The sequence below is a fragment of the Rattus norvegicus genome, chromosome 10 (assembly GCF_036323735.1).
Source record: "Rattus norvegicus strain BN/NHsdMcwi chromosome 10, GRCr8, whole genome shotgun sequence".
NCBI classification, from domain to species: Eukaryota; Metazoa; Chordata; class Mammalia; order Rodentia; family Muridae; genus Rattus; species Rattus norvegicus.
In genome coordinates, this window is record NC_086028.1 from 18,496,413 (window position 1) to 18,518,689 (window position 22,277).

Here is a 22,277-nt window from a genome sequence, read left to right on the forward strand (position 1 = left end):
ATGGAGAATAATAAATAAACATAACCACACTTGTCAACAACTCTGGGACATGAGTAAGAGATCAAGTCTAAGAATTCACTATGCAGAAGAGAAAGCTGAGATAAAATAATAACAGCACAGAACATCTATTCAATACAATGATAGTAGAAAACTCCCCAAATCTATAGAGAAAAATGGGCATGGGGAAATCTGGAACCAAAACAGGTACAACTAGGAACAGCTCACCATTACACCCGGATGATCTAACAACAAAACAACCAGGAACAGCTCATCATAACACCCGGATGATCTAACAACAAAACAAAGGAAGTTATTGTAAGACATCAATGGAATCTGGGAGGTGGGAGCACACGCCTTTAGTCCCAGCACTTGGCATGGTGTCACACCTTTAATTCTAGAACTCAGGAGACAGAGGCTGACAGATCTCTGAGTTCAAGGCCAGCCTGGTCTACAGAGTAAAGTTTGGAATAGTCAGGGCTATTTCAATACAACAAACAAACAAACAAACAACAACAACAACAACAAACACCAAAAAACTACCAGGCGTACAAACAAACACCAAAAAACAAAATTATCAAGTCCCACACAGAAGGAAACAAATCAGCCTATCATTAAGCCTCTAGACAGAAATCCTCAGAGCCAGGAATTACTTCAAGATTTTGACTGTCAACAAACACTGTTATACATGTATGCACCAACTTTATCTTTTAAATTTACAGAGAAATTTCAAGACAAACATAAATGAAAGTAACTCACAGGCCACCAAGTCATGAAAGCAGAAGACAAAGGAGTCTAAACCCAGAAGAGTTAGGATAGAGGAGTCTCTATAGGATAGAGACTATAGGATAGAGAGGCCACATAAATGTTACCAGTGGAAATGACCATAGGGGATTAAGAAAGTTACTACAAGGTCCAGTACAGAAAAGCATCAAACCCTTAATGCTAGTAGGGGTGAAAGCAAAACCAAACCAACCACCAACCAGAGCTGAGTAATAATCTGGCCAATCAGAGAAACAGCCAACAAAATTATGGGAATTGGTAAATCACTCAATAACCCAAGTGTAACAATCTTACTCTTTTACCAAAACCAACTGAATAGGTGATTATATCGAAAACTAAGATCTAACTACCTGCTGACTTCAAGGAATGCACCTCACTGAGAAGACACACAGACTGGGAAATGACACAAGTTAATTTATCAAGCAATTGGAAGCCAAAAAGTCACTGACAGAAGATATTCTGATAATGGATAAATTAAGTTTCAAACAAAAATTAGAAAGGATAAATACCAAAGAAGAGGGGGAGGGAAGGAGGGAGAGAGGGAGGGATAGGAAAAGGGAGGGGGAACCGAATAAAGTGCTCTATATTTACTGTAAGAGCACAGCAATTTTAAGGAATATAATACATTGACTGGGGGCTGGAGAGATGGCTCAGTGGTTAAGAGCACCGACTGCTCTTCCAGAGGTCCTGAGTTCAATTCCCAGCAACCACATGGTGGCTCACAACCATCTGTAAAGAGATCTGATGCCCTCTTCTGGTGTGTCTGAAGACAGCTACAGTGTACTCATATATAATAAATGAATAAATCTTTAAAAAAAAATAATACATTGACTGTAGTCACCTTGCACAGCAAATACCTTCTGAAAGATATATTAAGCAGTATAGGGATACATTGCTAAAAGGAGCACTCTAATTACATATGTGTATATAAATACATATTTCCAGAAAACAGACACTCATGAACATATGCAGATGGCCCAGATGAAAGACTAATTGGTGCCCCAGCACCGCAGTCATCATGGATAGGGCATTCATACAAAAAACCAAAGCAAAGAAACCAGAATTAATCTAAACCACAGACCATGAAATAGCAGAAAAACACAAAATATCTATCTGACTGCGATGGAAAACACCATTTCTTGGACTTTATCTAATTACAGCAAAATAAAATTATAAATCAGTAAGAGAAATTAGACAAATACCTGAAAGATACATTCTTGTAAATCACTGGAGAAGGGGAAGATACAGGGAAGGGAAAGCATAACTACGAAAAGTGTCTGATGGGACAGAAGCAATCCCACTTCTGGAAATTTAACTGTGTCAGGGCTTAGAATAAAAACAGAAGGAGTTCAGCTAACTGCTGAAGGCACCAAGGTCTCAGGAAACGAGAACAATTCAAATGCAAAGGCAGTAGATGAGAAGACACGAAAGTCGGGGCAGGAATTATTGAAATGGAGACAGAAAGAAAATATAAAGAATCAATGTAACAGAAAGTTGGTTCTGTGAAAAACACATAAAACCTAAGGCAACTTAAACAAAAGAGGGAAAAACCCATCGTTAATAAAACTAAAGATGAAAAAAGGGTGACTATTATAACAGATAATCCTACAATTCTGAGGCTTTGAAACAAAACCTGTCAAACAGGAGAAATGGATAAAGTCCAAGAAACAAGCGACTTAACGAGGTCTATCAAGCTGCTGTGAGTGGCTCCAACAGATAAATCACAGCAGTGTGGTGCGGCAGCACTAACCTACGAACAAAAGGTCAGGACGGGACGATTCGCCGCTGAGCTCTACCAAGCTTTTGAAGAGGAGCCAACATCAGTATTTCTCAAACTGCTCCAAAAACTAGGAAAGAACAAAACAAACTTCAGTACATAGAGTCAGTACTGATCAGTACTATCAAACTACCAAACGAACCATAAGTGTCCCAGGAAAAAAGCCACCACAGATGTAAGGCACGAACGTAAAGGTGCAGGAGATGTCAGCGAGCAGCGTTGGAGAGACAGCTGTGGTTACTTCCTGTCACCTGTGTGATTTTTACTCCGTTCCTGTTCTGAGCTATTGATCACTATTGAGCTAATAATTCACTGACTCGAGAAATAACAAGAAGCTCACTCTGTTCTCCAGGCACTGCCGGAGCTACTATATAAGGGAACACCCAGTTTCATGCCTTAGCATAGGAAATACAGTGCAAGTAGATGATTCTTCTAAGTTCCTCAGTCTCAATAAACTGGTCCGTGTCAACATTACAAAGTAGAAAGTGACTACTGAGTACTGTTTATAAAATGGCTTATGGTTTAATGGTTAGTGATATTCAAGTGTTTATGACATGACTATATTAAGTAGCTATTTTGGTTTTTTGATCGTTTCCTTACTGTTAGGCATGTTAACATGTTCCAGGTTCATTGAGCGCATACCTGTTTTAGACCAGTAAGTTCCTTTGAAGTGCAGTTTCTTCAAATGGAGAAAGGCATTTAAAGAAATAAAGTTTAAGGCTGGCAAGGTGGCTCAGAAGCCGAGAGCACTGACTGAGGACCTGGATTTAATTCTCAGCCTCCACACGGTGGCTCACAACCACCCTCACACAGACATGCATGCGAGCAAAACACCAATGCACACAAAATAAAGTTAAGTAAAAAAGAAATATTTGTGTTTTATATATACATTTCTCAATAAGACACACATACACACCATTATATCACTAAGACCATAGACTTTGAGCAAGTCAAGATTTGACAGAAAAAGTAACCAACACAGTGCAGAACATGAGTAGTCAGGGATAGGCATCACATCATCAACTGTCCTCTGAAGGAGCTAGGAAGAGAAGAAATGCATCTCAACAAAATGAGAGATATGTACAAAAACATACACTCAACACTATAGCAAATAAGGAGATCAACAAACATACACTCAACACTATAGCAAATAAGGAGATCACAGAAGCATTACCTCTAAAATCAGAAAGAGGACAAAGTCGCTAAGAATGTCTACTCTCCACACTTACTGAAAATGTGCCTGGACACAAGGTGAGAGAGACATAAGGGGACACAAACAGCCGAGAAGTCAATTTATCCCATTACAGACAATGTGATCCTATTCTTTTTTTTTTTTTTTTTTTTTTTTTTTTTTCGGAGCTGGGGACCGAACCCAGGGCCTTGCAGTTGCTAGGCAAGCGCTCTACCACTGAGCTAAATCCCCAACTCCGTATGATCCTATTCTTAACAGATCCTTACAACTCCAGCAGAAAACACTTTTGGTCTGATGTACACTTCCAGCACAGTAGCCATATACAAAATTAGCATCTTTCCTAAATAACAATGACAAACTTGCTAAGAAATCGAGGTGGAAAAATTCCATTATAGGGGGGAAACCCCCCACAATAACAAAAAACCTGTGCCAATAAACCCAAGCAATGTGAACTATTTCTACAGTGAAAACCTGGAAAGCCTGAAGGAAGACTAAAGAAGGCCCAGCACTCAAGATGTGAAGACTTTCCAGCTCACGAATCGGAAGAATTGATGTGTGGAAAACAGTTTATCACTGAAGTGACGTAAAGAGTTAACAGAATCCTAAGGATGTCATATGGAAGCACAGAAGACTGTGTCAGCACAGACAGCCACAGATTCCACAGATGCCACAGTTCCTTAGGCCGGTTACACAGCAGGGCCATAGTAACATAAAGGACAGGACCACCTCAAAACACATGCAGTTCTGGTTTTGTTTGTGATGATTTCAATACAGTCACTTCTGGGACTTCAAGTCACTTCAGTAAGCCTCAAGTGTTTACCCAAGTCCCACTAGCCAGGAAGGAGTCGAGTTCTATAAATGCTGTTTCAATGGTTATGATCTTTGCTTGGTTCCCCTGCATTGCTTGGAATCTTGTCCTATGGGGATGTCAGGGAATTCTGTATATAAGTCTTGACTTTGTAATCTGTAGATCTTCCTTTCCAAAATTTCTCTCAATTTCAAGAGCTACAATCTCTCAGAGTGTCATTTTCATACTTAGTAAAAGGACGGTTAGATACGCCTTCAGTCATATTCCTACACACTCCCCACAGTTAAAAACAAATAAATGTGGACTGTGGAGTTCACACACAAAGGTACCTGGCTTTCAAGGCATAGCTACCCTGTAGTTCCTATATATTTTGGACCAGTCTCCAGACTGACAACAAGCTGTTTTGTTAATGTCTTTTCTACATGCTGTCTTTTTTTCAGCAAGACGGTCATCTGATAAATGCCCACAAACTATTTCATCACTGCCATTAATAAAAAAACTATGACTACCTTTGAAAACAAAAACATTTTATGCCAAAGTTTTAGAAAATCATTTTTCTCCATTAATTTGGTTATTTATTCACTTATATTATGATCACTGCCCCACCCTTAAAGGGGAAGGCCTCTCATGGGTGCCAACCTGCCCTGACACATCAGGAGCTTTCCTAGCTCTGGTTACACTGAGATGCAGTATAATAATTTTTGACCTTTTATCTTTAGCAAAGAACTTGGATACCATCATCCTTAGTATATCCTTCCTGGAGAATGATAAGTGATTTTTACAAATCTGTTGAACACAAAATGCCCTACAGTGGGGAGAGGGAACTTATTGAACCCACCTCCAGCAGAAAGACAAGGCATCAAGTGAGGGGTAGGGTTGCTATCCTACACCCAAAGCTCTGACCCATAATTCTTCCTGCCTAAAAGAATTGCATGGATGGAAATGGAGAAGGTCCAGCAACAGGCCCTGAGTGGGTTCCAGCTCAAGGGGAGGCCCCGAGACCTGACAGCATTACTGAGGCTATGGGGCATTCACAAAAAGGGACCTATCATGACTGCTCTCCAAAAGACCCAACAAGCTTCTGAAAGAGTCAGATGCAGATGTGTGCACCAATGAACAGAAGCTGCTGACCCCTCTGGTTGAATTAGGGAAAAGCTGGAGGAAGCTGAGGAGGAGGACAACCCTGTAGGAGGACCAGCAGTCTCAATTAACCTGGACCCCTGAGATCTCTCAGATACTGGACCACCAACCAGGCAGCATACACCAACTGAGATGAGGCCTCCAGCACACATATAGCAGAGGACTCTGGGTTCAGTCAGAGAAAATGCACCTAGCCCTCAAGAGACTAGAGGCCCCAGAAAGTTTAAGAGGTCTGGTGGGGTGGGTGGGGACATCCTTGTAGAGACAGGGGTGGGGTGGGGTGAAGGAGGTATGGGATGTTGAATGGGGCGGGGGGGACCAGGAAGAAAATAAAACCCAGAGTGTAAAATAAATAAATAAATAAATAATTTAAAAACAAACCAAAATATTTTCCCCAAGATGGGCACAAAATAAAAATATAACTATAACTAATATAACTATAACTAATAACTAATATAACCTATAACTAATGAAATCTAATAGCTAAGATTTAGAAAACACAGAAAGCTCTTATTCTTACCACTTCTTGCTCTTCGAATCTGGCAAAGTGACTTTACTTAGAAAAGGGGAAGTTAGGTAAATTGCCTAAGGTACTTGTCCTACTTGTTGACATCATGCCCACTTGAAATTAAACTTAAAATATTTCCCCTTACAAAACTCAGTATTCCTATAAGAGCAGAGGGGCAGCAAGTTTACTGAGTATATTCCTGGCTGCAGCTTGCACAGATCCACCAGGCTACATACAAGACATGGTGCGAGCAATGCCAAAGAACTGAAGTCCTGGCAACCTACAGTGCTCCTAAACATGGAAGTTAGGAAGGAACCCTCGATGCATCTCCATTCGGTAGCTGTCAAAAGACAATGTGGCTCCCATAAAGACAGGCAGTAAGGCTGCAAAGTCAGACTGCTATAGTATAAGTCAAAGGTTTTCCAAATTAAGACTTGATTACATGACTTTAGGGTGCCAAGAGTGGTTTATTTTATGCATAAAGAATTTCAACAAAAGAAAACGAAAAAGTTTTGTTGAGGTTGTAAAAATAGAATAGTTGTTTCTCAAAAATTAAATACAAAACTATAGGACTATTTACAAGAGCCAAGACAGGGAGTCAACTTAGGTATCCAGTAACAAATTATTACAGAAAATGCAGTGTGTATGAACCATGAAATGTCATTCAGCCATAAAAAGTATGAATTCTGTCATATCTACCCAAGATGCACTAAGTGAAGTGACATCAGCCACAGAAAGACAAATGTGAAACTAGAAACCCTGAGCGCCAAGAAGCTGCGCAGAACAGAGGTTCTTAGCTGAGAAAGGTCTGTGGGAGGATTCCAGCAAGTGCAGGAGGATGACCAACTCCTTCCACAGCACAGAAGGTTACTAATTTGACAACAAGTATTTCAAACTACACAATTTGAAATACAAACTACTCTCAGTAGGGAGAATTTTATATATCCCCTGCATGAAGAAATAACAAATATTTGAAGTGACGGCTATATCTAATAGTCTGATTTGATTAGTGAAGAGTGCATCTACAAACTGAAATGGCACACTGTACCTTATACACGGGCAAACTGTGCCCATTTAAAACTTCAATGTAGAATCCCTATATGATACAGCGGTATACTTCTTGGTAATAAAAGAGATATTTGAATATCTTTATCTGTATTAGTATCATTAAATAAAGCTAAACCATGGAAACAATTCAACTGTAACTCCATGCATAAAAGAAAAGTGCTGTGTGGGACATTACACAACAGTGTCCAATCTGCCTTAGGAGGAACTGTGTCAAGAGCAAGCATTATATGACTACACCTACATGAAGATCCTGAAGCCATCACACCACGAAGACCAAGCGTTAAGGAGGCGGTTCCAAAGGTGGAGGAGGAGTGGCAAGCTCGCGTGCCCAGACTTAGCTTTACAAGACAAAAGCGGTCCAGAGACCAACGTGAGATGGCTGCACAACAATGGGAATTCACCTCACAGGCTCACACACTTACAAATACTTGACAGACAGACAGACAGACAGACAGACAGACAGACAGACAGACATAGCTCTGCACACCTTTCATCCCAGCACTCAGGAGGCAGAAGCAGGCAGATCTCTGAGTTCAAGACCAGTCTTGCCCATAACATGAGTTCCATAAATACACGAGACCCTACCTGTCTCAAACAAACAAGCACCCAAACAACAACAACAACAACAACAACAACAACAACAGCAACAACAACAACAACAACAAATTTGACAGGCAATTTCATGTGATGTGTACTTTACCACAGTAAAATGTTCTGGTAAAAACAGCAACTACATTCCATTTCATCCGTCTCAAGGTACATATTTCAATCATATTGAAAATTTTTGTATTTTTCTAAGCACACAAAAACTAACCCTATGAATGTACATAGTATTCACTTTATGGTTGAAAAAAGCTGGTATAAATTCTGAATCATTTAATTACTAGCTTACAAACACTGCTTATAGTCTAACAGTGGTGTAGACACACTCCGCAGACACCGGCTCTACACAGTGACTGCTCTCAGCCTAAGGATTCCATTGACAGAGGTGCACCTCAGCGCTAATGCTCAAACAAGATGACTTTATTAGCAGCATGAAACAAAGCCAGCTTATGACAACTGAAAAACTTGGCTATTTATTTTTATAATTGCTTAATTTTCATTGTAAAAAAGTGATAAAGTGGCCCAAAACCCCTGGTAGCTTGCATCAAGATCCTATTTACAAATATAGATATATTCTTAGAAAGATAATTATGCTCTATTTGTGATAAAATGCTCTACCTGTGAAAAATGGGTTAGAGGAATAGTTTAATAAGTGACAACTAGGTAAAATCATGGGAGTAGGAAAGTGGAGGTCGACATTCTGCTTTTCTCTTTAAAAGTTAATTCTCAGCAGATCTCTGTTGCTATTGTTGTTCCCGTTAACAATACTGCGGAGCTGGGAATCACACCTGAGCCTTTCACATTTTAGATATGCACTCTACTGAATCAACTGCATCCTGTCTGTCTAAAAGCTTTTAAACTGTCTTTTGGCAGCATGGCCAACATCCCCTTTTGGAGAATTGACACAGGAAAAGCCTTGCATTAAGATTCTGGAAAATCAGTATGTGCAATTGGCACTGCCCTCCTGGACCCAGGACGAGACATGAGCACAGAACCTGACCTAGCATGCGGATAGCTGTGTCAGTTCATTTCTTACATCACAACTTTCCTGACCTACAAGCACAGCCTAATGATCTAACAAGAACATCCTGCACATCCCCTCCTTGCTTGTACCTTAAAAATCTCTAACGTGCTGGCAGAAGTTTTACAAGGCTTAGTCACGGATACTCCCGTATAGCAGTGATTTCACATGGCTGTAAAACGGAGATGAGCGCCTATCTCAGCCACAAAGTGGGTGACACGGAGTCCTCCACACCGTCCTGTGCTCTAATCCTAAACCAAGGACAAAGAAACCCACTCACTATGAGAGATGATGTAATCCTGGAGCAATTTCCCCCTTGCAACCAACTTGAGGGCACTCAGGCCCCTAGTTTCTCATTTGCGGTTTTCAGCCTGTGCCGGGTGTGGGTCTAAGACAGCCACATGGCTGGGTGCTGACGACTGGCCCCAGTGGGTTGGCCACCAAGCCTAGGACAGAAAGCCCACTGAGATCTTAAATATACTTTCCAGGTCTCAACTTTATAATGCCATTATAGCTTATAGACATTTAAAAGAGAAACTGGGAGCAATCACATAAATGCACATTTATCTAGATTTATGATCTTTTATTTTCAGTATAGAAAAGATACAAAATGATTTTTAAAAAACCCCAGACTATGCTTGGAAAATAAAACTATCTTATACAAATTTAAGTCTACAGAACTGAACCTGCAATCCTCAAACATGTTTTCCTTTGAAATTGCAATTCCTGCTATCATTTCTCAGCAACAAGGTTCCAGACAGACACCCAAAACCGGAGTAAAGCCAGCCAGATGAGTCTCTAGGCCTGTTTCTAATGAGTAGTGGCTGAAACACCAGGAACCTTATGCAATACAACTATGGAACCACCAGACAAAAAGGGATCACCACTGGATCTATGCTACCAAACCTCTAATTTAAGTATCTTTTTTATGTTATTTTGTTTTTGCAGCACTGGGAATTAAACCTAAGACTTTGTTCATGTTAAGCAAACGCTCTACCACTGAGCTCTGTCTCTGGGCCTGATTTTCATTTTAGTAACTTGTGACGGGTCTCACTTTGTTCTCCATGCTGACCTTCAACTCACTCTGTAGGTAGGTCCTAAACTCAGTATTCTCCTGCCTCAGCTTCCCAAGTACTAGTATTTTTACTGTACTATTTTTATCATTAAAGAAATATTTCATACATACTATATATGTTTAAGAATGAAATATTTAAGAAAAAACAAGATTACATAAATCAGCTTCTATATCTTTTTTCAAACATCTCAACTCCAAGAACAGCTGATTGTTTCAAAATATTTGAAATGGCAGTTTCCCCAACAGAACTATTATAATAAAATGCTATAATTTAAAAAGTATGCATGCACATATAACTAAAATTCACCAAATCAATAAGAAATTTATACACAACAGTTGTCACAGCATACTACCAAAGCAAGCATGATTTGAAAAGTGTGAACTCTTTAGATTTTTATCTATATAATTAAACTGTGATGTATGATTATTATAAAAATAATACTACAGAATATAGGAAAATGAACCATAATTGTCCTGAGAGATAAAGAAAAATGAAGATTTGGGCTAATTTCCTTGGAATCCTTTTGTTCTTTTCTTCATACGGTTGAAACCTTATTACATATTTAAAATTGCATACTACTTTCTATTTACATCATATTGAAATATTTCTCTCAAGTAATTTCCTGAATTCCCATAATGATAGCTGTGAGTCTGTTTAAACTAAATTTACTACTAACACATATAATGAAAGGAGTGAGGGTTCCTACTGAGAGATTCCTACTAGATCCAACAGTATATGCACTTTTTAAAGACATGGTCCTAAGCAGGTTAGGCTGGCTTTGAACATGCTGTGTAGGTGAAGTTGGCCATGAACTCCTGGTTATGCTGCTTCCACATACACAGTGCTAGAAGTAACACTTCATGCTTGGACATGCAGTTGTTATGGTAAATATTCGTTGCATTTAGCCTAATAAAATATTAAATGGTTGTTCTATTTTGTTGCTTGCTTGGAATAAAAGGTCGAATAATAGGGATGCCTAATGATCATTTAGTCAGTAGTATTTGCTTAACAAAAGAACTGGTGCACAGCTAAAAAGCAAACAGCAACCTACATCAGTTAAGCTAGAACCACATTTGTAAGAAACAGCTGTCCCTGGTTGACCTTCACTGTGTGGGCTGAAAGACAGAACTTCTGAAGTAGTGATTCAAGTATGTTTCAACAATGACCTCCAGAAAACCACCAGGAATGCTTTTTGGATGCAGATTTTCAGGTCATCTCCCACATCTCTAAGAACTTCTGAAAATGACAGAAACCCACATTCAACTATCTCTCCCTCGGCCTCGCACTCTGCAAACATTTTCTTACTTCATTTTTGGCTAGTAATTCACTTCAATATTTGAAAAATGACTATAAAAACACAAAACTCTTATTCCTTTTATAAAATAAGAGAATTAATTATCCTTTGTTAAAAGTCATGATTGACAATTTAGCTTTAGAATAATTTTTAATCATCATTAAAAAAGATTAGATATTAAGCAAAGACCAGAAACCTAAACACATTTCACATCCAGAGTGAGTGACAACCCTTTTAAATTCCCTCTTGGCCACTGTTTATGTGTGAAAACTCCTTGGCATATTGTAATGATGGAATAGCTCTCTAGAAAGCTTCTTTCACAGCCAGCCATCCAGTCTCATGGATGAAAATGTAATAACGAGAGCCTGAAAGAACCGAATTCCCAAGTCTAAATAACTGTTACCAAACTATATGATGACCACTTTGGCTTCCTCCAGTGCATCCCAAGGTTTAGTTCACCTCAGACTTCCATAAGCAATTTTACATTCCTTTGGCCATTTAGTCACTGACATTTGCTATTACCCAATGCCCTTTGTATTTCATTCCTTGTCTTTTTTATTTATCTTTCAGGCATAAACCAGATCTAGTAAGAACTGAGTATGGCAGAGGGTCTTGGTCCAACCATTCTTTCCGACCTTTAGATTGCTAGAGGAAACACTTCACAAATAAGCTGTCCTTAGAACAAAACTAGTCAGACACAGAACTGCAGCCATGCAGTCTCAATTCAGATGGGGAACCTTACTCAGAGAGTTAACAGTTAAAAGTACACGTTGGTTACAACAGGCTAGGCATTGTAGAAAGAAGGAAGAGGTTGGAGAAACACTCAACAATGCTATGGTAGAATTAGATAGCTGATAAGTTCTGGTGTTACACTGGTTGGCAGGGTAACGTGGATAACAATTTGTATATTTCAGATAAACTACTAAGAAAGGATAATTAACATTATTACCATAAAGAAACAATAAAAGCTTGAGAAGAAATCTTTTCCCCCTGACTAATTTGGTTTCTTTGCGCTTAAAACATAAAGGAAAAGTAGGATTGAACAAAAATACTATGCTAGTAGTTCCAACCCAATTCTTTTTTTTTTAAATTGGTTATTTTATTTATTTACATTTCAAATGTAATCTCCCTTCCCAGTTTCCTCTCCACAAGTCCCCTATCCCATCCTTCCCCCCTGCCTCTATGAGGGTGCTCTCCCACTCACCCACCCACTCCTACCTCAGCAGCATAGCGTTCCCTTATCCTGGGTCATCAAGTCTCTACAGGACCAAGAGGCTCCCCTGCCAGTGATGCCAGATAAGGCCATCCTAGCTACATATGCAGCTGGAGCCACGGGCACCCCCTGTATACTCTTTGGTTGGTGGTTTAGTCGCTGGGAGCTGAGGGGGTCTGGTTGGTTGATACTGTTGTTCTTCCTATGAGGTTGCAAACTCAGTCAGCTCCTTCAGTCCTTGCCCTAACTTCCCCATTGGGGTCCCTGAGCTCAGTCCAGTTTCTCTGTGTACATCCGCATCATGATTATATACTGTATTCTAATGGGCAACATGAAACAAAACATGTAATGAAAGTGGCCACCATTAAAATGCATTCCTCTTTTCAAATCTCTAAAAGCAGCCGGAAAGGCAGGAAGCAATGGTCCTTTCCTTATGCATGGTCTGGACACTCCGGCAGACAGCACAGTTGGAAACACAGCGAACACTGGAGAGCACCTGCTGACAATCAGGCTCCTCTGTGAGCCGACACCAGCTCTGCCTGGAGTCAGTGGGAACAACTCTCTTTACATCACTGTAACTTGTACAGCTCTCATTTTTATCTCCAAATCCCATTTCCTTCTCTTCCCAGAGGATGCCTCTGCCCCTTGATCATGGTTTTGTAGGTTTGCACACCACTGAGGGCAGTTCTCTATCCCTCCCCACAATAAATCCTGCTTAGAAGGCACTATCTGAGCTGCTTCTTAGACTAATGGGGGCTTAGCCATAAATTACAAGGCCTTAAAGATATGTATAAAATTTTGGAAATGTCTGAATTAAAACAATGACAAAAACCTCTGAATACATTTATTTCTCCCAAACTGTACTCTGCAATTGACTGTTTATTATGAACATTTATTTGAAAGCAGACACTTTCACATACATCACATGCAATGACTGTTTCACTGGAACATTTCCCATCTTCTTCCTCTGTCCCCTGTGATGGAGACGGAACCCTGACCTGAGTGCGCTCAGTGAGGGCTTCACCACTGTGCTGCCTGCAGCACCTTACTGTGGGTCGGACTCAGAGAGGAACGTGGTTCTTACCAATAGAAGCAAATGTCTTCAGGTATTAGTCCTTAAATGATTTCTGACATAAAAATAGATAGATTAAGTTTAATTACTGGCTTCTTATCCATTTATTCTTTAAAATGACATGAAATATTTCAAGCAGAATCTCCTCAAACCCATGTCAATATCCATTATAAATTTTCAAGGGAAAAATACACAGTCCATCACTGCTAGTTTTTCAACTTAATTTCACTGAGGAAAAAAAAAATCACACACAAGAGACTGGAGAGAGGATGGTTCACTGGTGAAGAGCACTTGCTGCTCTTGTAGAAGATGTTGGTTCAAGTCCCAGCTCCCACACAGTGACCCACAACCATCTATAACTACTGTTCCAGGGAATCCAACTGGCATACATGTGGCGCACATACATATATCTAGGTTATACATTAAAACACATAAATCTAAAACAAGTTTTTATAAGTACTATAAATTCACTAAATTTTACTCATAGAGGCCTTGTTTGTAGTAAATAGTTTAAAATACACATTTAGATTCTGTCTAAACCTCTTCAAGGCTAACGATTCTTAGGTGTGTATGTGTGTGTGATTACTATGCTACCTTTTATTAAGACAATTTTTGAATTCAAACTATTTTGACCATATTCTTCCCCTTCCCTAAAGCCGACCAGATCCTCTTCCCCTTCCCTACACACCCAACTCTGTTATTTCTAAAAAACAAAACAAACAAAAGCCCTATACAAAACAAACCCCACAGAAAACAAAATAACACCACATGCACAAAGGAAAACAAAAACAAAACACAAAACCATAACCAAATAAATACACACAGAGACAAAGGGAGGGGAGCGGACAGATGGACACAGACACAGACACTGTGGAATGCAATTAAATGTTGGTCAACTGTTCCTACACATGAGGCTTGTCCTGGAGTGGGTGATGGTTTTCCTCTCCCGGCAGGAATAAATGACAGTTTAGTTGTTAAAATTTACCTAGTGGCTAGGTTGTCATCCACTCATTCATTTCTTAAAAAATTAACAAAATATAATAAAGCAAAAACAGTTGCATAGAACTTATGTACAAGACAAACCAACACAAGGCAAAGAGTACAAGAGAAGGCACAAGAATCAGAGACCAACTCGTTTGCACATTCAGAAATCCCATAAAAACCACTAAACTGAAAACCATATCTATGTGCAGAGAACCTAGTGTAGACCTATGCAGACCCTGTGCATGCTACCTCTGTCTCTGAGGTCATATGAGCTCTGCTCATGTTGATTAGAGGTAGGCTACCTTTATGTAACTAGAACAGTGCTGGTACTGGTTAAACTGAAGTAGGAAAGCAAACATTTTGTTATGAGCACAAGAACAGCTACTACTGTTCTAAACATCAGCATGTAAGGCATGCTCAGTACACATCCATCGACTCTCAAATCTTCCTAACACTGCCAATCCCATTTGCTACCGGGGGTGGGAGGAACTAGTCTGGGAGTGCCAGGCTAATGAGGTGACTGACATGATACATACATACATACATACATACATACATACATACATACATACACACACACACACACACACACAATCAGATTCTTGATACAGTGTCTGAAGCATAGTGAAGTACACATGAAATGACAAGGACAGAAAAGAATTAGATACTGGATCAGGTTGTAATTTCTCAAAACAAAACAAAAAAGCCATAGGAGATATTTTATTTTAAAACAATTTTGTCTTTACAGTATATACAGTGTATAATCAAATGCTTTTTTTTTTTAAGTCGTTGGCCAGCAAAACACAAATCCTATTGACCTGAACATTGCCTCAGAATATTTAGGTATAGTGTTTTTAACATGTAATGGCCAAATGGCTTTTTCCTCCACGTTCTTCCTCTACATTTTAGGTTAACATTACAGCATTGTGACTAAATGGGGCTAAAGGCAGTTACTCCAGACCCTGCCCTAACTCCCAGTAATGGTCAAAAGAAACAAGACAGAATCTGTTGCCTGTCTTCAAGTAAGGTTCTCAAACTGTAATAGAAAGCAGAAGTGCCCAAGTAGCTTACAAGGCCAGCACACTGGCCAGCACAGCATCTGATTGTGTGTCTATGTATGTATGTATGTATGTATGTATGTATGTATGTATGTATGGCACACCCTTAGATGCTCTCAGTCATTAGGTCTATCTGCAGGGGAGCATTAGAATCTGTTCAACAAGTTTCCAGTGACCTGGCTTGGGGACACTGGTCAAATTAAAGTTTCTAATCTTTTATTTGTAAACATATGGTGTATAAGTTCTCCACATACATTTGTTTGTCTGTTTGCATATTTATTTATTTAAAGCACTGGGTTGTCACTTTGAAAGACAGTTCAGCAATGTTTCCAATGATTGTGAAATGTTTTCCTGTTCTATTCTTTGGGTGACTTAACTTTTTTTTTTCCTTCCAAATTGTTAGGTTAGTTAGTTTTAAAACTGATGAAAGAATAGCACAGTCCGACCACCAAAATGAGCAACACATAGTGGGATGGTCTTACCAAGAAGGAAAGCTAAGGTAGAGGCTTGGCTTGATTGGTATTATTGAGGAACGTTATATTTCATGGTTACTGCCCTTCCAAAGATGGTAACAAAAGCAAAAAGGGTGAGTGGGAGGAACAGGAGCCCAACATTCGCCTCACAAGGAGAAGATGTCTACACCTGGGCCCTAAGGAGGCGAGAAGTCATGTTTGTGTTTCTGTGGAGTGGAAGCTTTAGAATAAAACTATCTGGCTTTTATCCCCAATCCTATGTGGTACACTTAGGAGAGAACATCAGCTTGGGTCCTCTGAAAGCCTCACTACTACCCCTTAGTCCGAAGACATACTATTTCTAAATTCTCTGGCAAAAGATAAACTTAAGGTAGTTTAGATAGCCTTCAATACAACTTGATAATTACTATAAGTGTCCTGATTACATGCAATCTCTTGAAAAACAGTTTCATGATATTTAAAAAAATTTGGGGGGGGGGAGAATTTCTTTAAGAGTTTTCTGATCACCACTCACGGCGACTTTGCCTTTTGGAGCGACTGCAGTGCACTCCATGTAATGCTAGGAGTCTGCCCTACTCTACTCAATCATCACAACATCCACTATCACTGCAACCGATGGGTAGGGCAGCAAATGTGCAGGCAAGCTGACCAACTCCCCAAGAGCAGCAAGACCTACTAAGGGCCTAGAGCTCGCTGCCTGAAGGCATATTACACCGAAACCCATGCAGCTTCCCCAGTGCGACACCATCTCTACTCTAAATCGGCCACCCTTTCTTAACTAGATGTTAAACCCACCTTAGTAAGCATGAGGGAAAGAATCATGAACAAAATGTCCTGAACACACAGCCTTTCCTTCTCCACACTGACTACTAGATAAGGTGACTGCCTACTTCTGACAGTTTCAATCTTGAGCTCTTTCCAAACCCGAGCAAACCAAATGATCATCCTTATTTATTACAACATGACAGAGGTTATCTGCAATCCTCATTACTGCTTCCTAAACTCTAACCGCTAAGCTTAGATGAGAGGCATTTGGTGCAATCTGAAAAATATTCAGTTCAATTAAAAGTAATTGATGCATGGTGAAATAATTCTTCCCAAAGCTGCTGTAAAATCTTCAAAAAAATAAAGCTACTTAATAATTTTCATCTCCTACAGGCTAGAGAGAAGCATTATTGCATATTAAAAATTGGAGTGTAGTTTTCCCAGAGGTAAAAGAAAGTTATTAAAACAACCTATTTATTGTTGATATAACTATCCATTTGTGCCACACAAAAAGTAACAAATTTCAGTACATTAAAAGAAAAGCTAATTAAGGTATAATTAGTATTTTCTGTATTTTGATAATTAGGGGTTAGTTGGCTATTCCTTTTCAAATTTCTATTTGATGCACCCCGACAATGGCTTTAATGAGGAACTAACGCTATTGAATCCCTCATGGCAGAGGAGTTTAGTGACCACTACTACATTACTTTCATTTATCACTGCCTCTTTACCTATAAATTAATCTAGCCCTGTAGCTATGTTGATCTACTTTATATCAATTTCTTCATCCATATCAGCTGAATATGTATGGCATTAACCTCATTTGCTAGTTGAGAAAAGCAGAATTAAAATGAGATCTAATTTCTCGTGCACAGCACAATTTCAAAACTGCCTGCTAATTTCCACCACCTGTCAGTGTGAAAAGCCTTTACTTTCTTGTAATTAAATAAAACAGTATATTTTTTAGCAGCTTTGAAAAATGCTAATCTTTCAAAAGTGTTCACTGATCATTAATCATCAGGACAGTAAAAAACGTTTTCAGAATGCTCATCTACCCTCTGTTTAAGCAAAACAAAAATTTGGTCTAGTCACAGGACAGAATGAAAATCAAATGTAACAGACTTACAAATTAACTATTATATTTCACTCCCCCAAGTTTATATTTATCTGGTCTGTTACCACAGTAGCAAGGAATACTGTGTAACATAAAGATGCCTAGAATGATCAAATAGGCAGAAATATAGAAAGCAGACATTTTTTCATGAAGTCAGTAGGAATTAAAAATACACATTAAAGCCATTTGTGTGATGTAGAAGCTACCTTTTTAAGACTGAATATAGAATCATAGTTATAATTGCTGGTAATACTTGATACATTTTATTTAACAAGCTGACCAACCTATTGCAGATTAGACAGTGTCAGCGTGGCAGTCAGAACTCAAGGCTGAGACCATCAGACTGCAGCACCTGAACTTGTACCTTACTGGGTTTCCTAGACACACATGAGTAAAAGGTAAAGTTTTAGACTACAAGAGATTCTTTCTAGGTGACAGGAGAGGAGGACCCGTTGCTCTAACGCTAGAAACAGCCAGCCAGTACTGCCACCAGCACTGCAGTTTCCTAACACTGTGGCTGCTACTGTTTGCAGCTCTGTAACAACACTGAATAGAGTCACCTCAATCATCTGCAATTCGGCTTCATATCCCACATAGTTCTTACGAAGCTGAATTTGTTAGTTTTCCTATTTGTAGACTAGATAAAATCATTAATCAGAAGTAAACATAGCATATAATTGAAGAAGAAATAAACACAAGCCCCCAAAGTATGTCAGGAAAATGCTTTCTTAATATCAAACTGCTGCACTAAAGTGTACTAAGCAAACTCGTCATCCAAAAAGTAATGAATCAGATAGTGCCCCATGCTTACTCCAGCTCTACCATGGAGACAAAAATTATAAGGCACTAGTACATAAGCAGTTAATAACTAATTCCAGAGCTTCTAATTATAAAAATGTAGATTTAAAGTTAAATAATGTCTAATATTCCTCACTGAGGTATGTAAGAAACATCTACACTATAGGATCACTGTCTTGAAGCGTACGCTCCTTTTGGATATTCTTATTTGCATATTAACATGACTTTTTATCTTGTCAATTAAATAAGAATCAAATCATCAGAATATGTACTAGAAGTTCAAGCGTCAAAAAGAATAAAGAGCTGTGACAGGATTCTTGCAGAGGACAGCGTCAAGGTTCTGTAGCACAAGGAGGACAGACTCACTCTGGCCTGGATTCCCCTCAACAGCCCACTTTAAAGGGTTACAAGCAAAAGGAAGCACCCGTTCAGAGAGGCAGCGCTCACACTTCAATCCCCCTCTAGTCAGTATTCAGATTTGTCTATGGCTCCATCATGGACAAAACAAAGTTTTTTCCAGGATTTTCCACACGTGACTTTTCCCTAAGGAACTCGCATATTTTAAATAACAGAATCCCAGCAAAACAACATTTCCCACTTTCATCTTACCAACAGATCCACTACGTGTTTAGCAGCCTCTGAATTTTAAATATCACCTACTACTGCCCAGAAGAAAGGACTATCAAATAAAGGGAATTGGTTTTCTGAAGGAAAACAATACACATTATGTATTCCATGCATCTCACCTTTGAATTATTAGGAAAGGTTATCTTGTGCATAATTTCTATTCAGACCCAAACACTATTTTAAAAAATTACAACCAATATGGGGGAATAACTAAGAAATATAAAATGACATATTTTTAAATTATATAATTTTTAAGTGCCAAAATGATTTAAAGATACATCATTGTTAATATAATCCCTGATTTTTTTTATATTTCCTATTTCAACTTCTTAGAACCATTTAAAAAATTCAATCATCCTAAATTACATGGTAAATAAATAAAAAATAGGATACTTGGGAGTCCACTCCAGAAAAAATTGTCATCTCTGCCTAACTTTGTAAAATTAACCATCAGCAAAGTATAAATACCCAAGAGAATACAAAAAGTCTTTTGTAATATAAGACTGTACTTTATAATTTACACATAGTTCTCAAAAATTTATGAATATTTTGGATTTTGTAATCGTTAAAAATAAATTTTAAATGAGAACAAAACATGGATTTAAAATATTGTGAGTAGTCATAATTTTATCAAGATGTGTTTAAGTGAAAATGTGTTTCCATGGAGATCTAACTGTAAAATTCACATGGGATTCGTGTCCAATGATGGCATCTTTAATGGCATGGCAAATAATCAAAGTCTAAAAAGAAAGAATCCAATGTCTATTCTTCCAATTTGTATCATATATTTCTCCAGTGAATATCATAATCTTAGTTTCCCATGGCTGCTAAAACTTCAACGGCAGGTTTATAGGCTCTAAACCTTCTTGACTAATGCTTAATGTTTTTCAATCAACACTTTTATGTATGTACTCAGAGAGTTAACACTTCAAAGTTTAACTTAGCAATTCCATTTAGACGGTGAAGATATTTAAAAATTATAAAACAATGTAGGCCTTTAGTTTGCTTTCCTAAACATTTTTTAAGGTTATGGAATGAATACATGATCACTGAAAAGGAACAAATCCCTTTGTAATAAAGAAATTCTGTAAATCAATGGATTACAAGTACTATTATCTACCAAGAAGGAAAACCTAACTGGGTTAAATAATATAAAAGACTATAATAATAAATTTACAGAATTTAAACAACCCTACAACATACCAGAATTCAACTTTGAAAACTTTTAATTATAACACTTAAAAGCTCCTAAAAGCCATTCAGCATTTTTACCTAATAATTAAGCTTCAAAATGTAATTTAATGTCACAGGCACTTTGCCGCTATAATGTACACAATGTTTGCTACACTATATTTAAAATACTGTTTACAATGCTTTAAAGCTGCTACTTACTTTGTAACCTAAATGAAAATTCTTTTTTCCTAAAAATTAAGTATCAAATACAAACATAAACTTTACCAACACTCAAAATATATTCAAGTCCCTGGAAACAGCAGTTTCTTTATTATTTTCGGACTGGATTATATGTACAGATGTAACAGTGTCTCTAAGTTACTGCCATGCTTTTCTATTTCATCGGACTAGCACTTTCCTACTGAGTTTCACAGTAACTGTTAGCAGCACAAGGTTCCGGAGGCCTGACAACTGTAGGGAGAGAATGCCATCTGCTGCTCCACCTGTGTACTCAACAGCGGGAAATGCTGGGCTGTAAAGAACCAGTGACCCAAACCTTTCAAAAACACACGCAGAAAAACAGGATTCCTGTTTTTATTACAGGCAATCTGCAAAGACATCAATGAGCACTGCTTTGTAAAGGTAATTTTAAGTTATCCCATGGATGCATAAAGCTACAGTAACCTGGTAAGTCACTAGCTCAGGTTTACAAAAATGGTTTTTACTCAAATGCTGAGAAACAATGGTCCGAACAGGTAGGATGCTTGCCTACCTAGTCTTTTCTATTTCTATAATCTTCTATTTCTGAATGTGTTCTACACACAGAATGATCGTGTAATTTATCCTTCAAGTAGGGACACCTTATATGAACAGAAAATGAGGCTATTAATAATGTTAACAAGTATCAGGATATAAATTACTGGCAAACTGTGAGTGTGTGGCACCACCCACTTTATAAATCAGTAATTTGTCTACCCTCCCTCTGGAACCAGAGCCTTCCAGTGCCTTGAGAGTCTTCCTGGAAAGCAAAGTGAGATCCCTCATTGGTGGTACAGTCGTACAGCACCACTCACTGAAAGCCTCTCTCTTCCACTGGTCTTGGCATCCTTGTCAAAATGTTAGTGTTAGGAGCTGTATCTCAACATCCACCGTTACCTAAATGCCTGCTCCTGGAACTGTGATACACTGTCTTTTATCCAAGAGTGTTATGGTTATTCTAGATCCTTTTCATCTCCTGAACGCTAGGATATGGTTGTCACTTCCTGCAAGCAAGGAAGCTGAGATTTTGGCAGACATCGTGTTCCAGTGTGGATCAACTTGCAGTGTTCCTTCTTGTTGACATTGTTTCCTAATGCAAGATCAATGGATCCTCTCTGCCACTGAAAGGGGCCTTTTCACTTCTTTCAAAAAAGATTTTTTATTTATTATTTTTGTTCTTTTTTTTTTTTTTTGAGATAGGGTTTTTCTATGTATATTCCTGTCTGTCCAGAAATCACTCTGTTAGACCAAGGTGGCCTTGAACTCTGCCAGCCTCTGCCCCCAAAGTGCTGGGATTGGAGACATGTGCCACCACCACCACCCAGCAAAGATGTTTTTTAGTTTTCAGATTATGAACTTTATAATTCTATTGTTACATATAATTATAAGTATTAAATCAGTCTTGATATTATTTTAAAATCAGAAATTTCTCTTTTCTGTTTTGTTTTGGTTGGTTCAAGCAAATTGAATAGTTT

General features: G+C 38.5%; 1 protein-coding gene across 11 annotated transcripts in view; it reads right to left on the minus strand.

Moving 5' to 3' along the window:
- Positions 1–22,277, minus strand: part of Ranbp17 (RAN binding protein 17) — a 302,529-nt gene that overhangs the window by 191,779 nt on the left and 88,473 nt on the right. The window contains exon 15 of one of the 11 annotated variants that reach the window (XR_010055173.1): positions 2,531–2,627. The exons of the other annotated variants lie outside the window; for them this stretch is intronic. The gene's annotated coding sequence lies outside the window, so the exon portion shown is untranslated. The remainder of the gene's footprint in view (positions 1–2,530; positions 2,628–22,277) is intronic. 11 annotated transcript variants of the gene reach the window in all.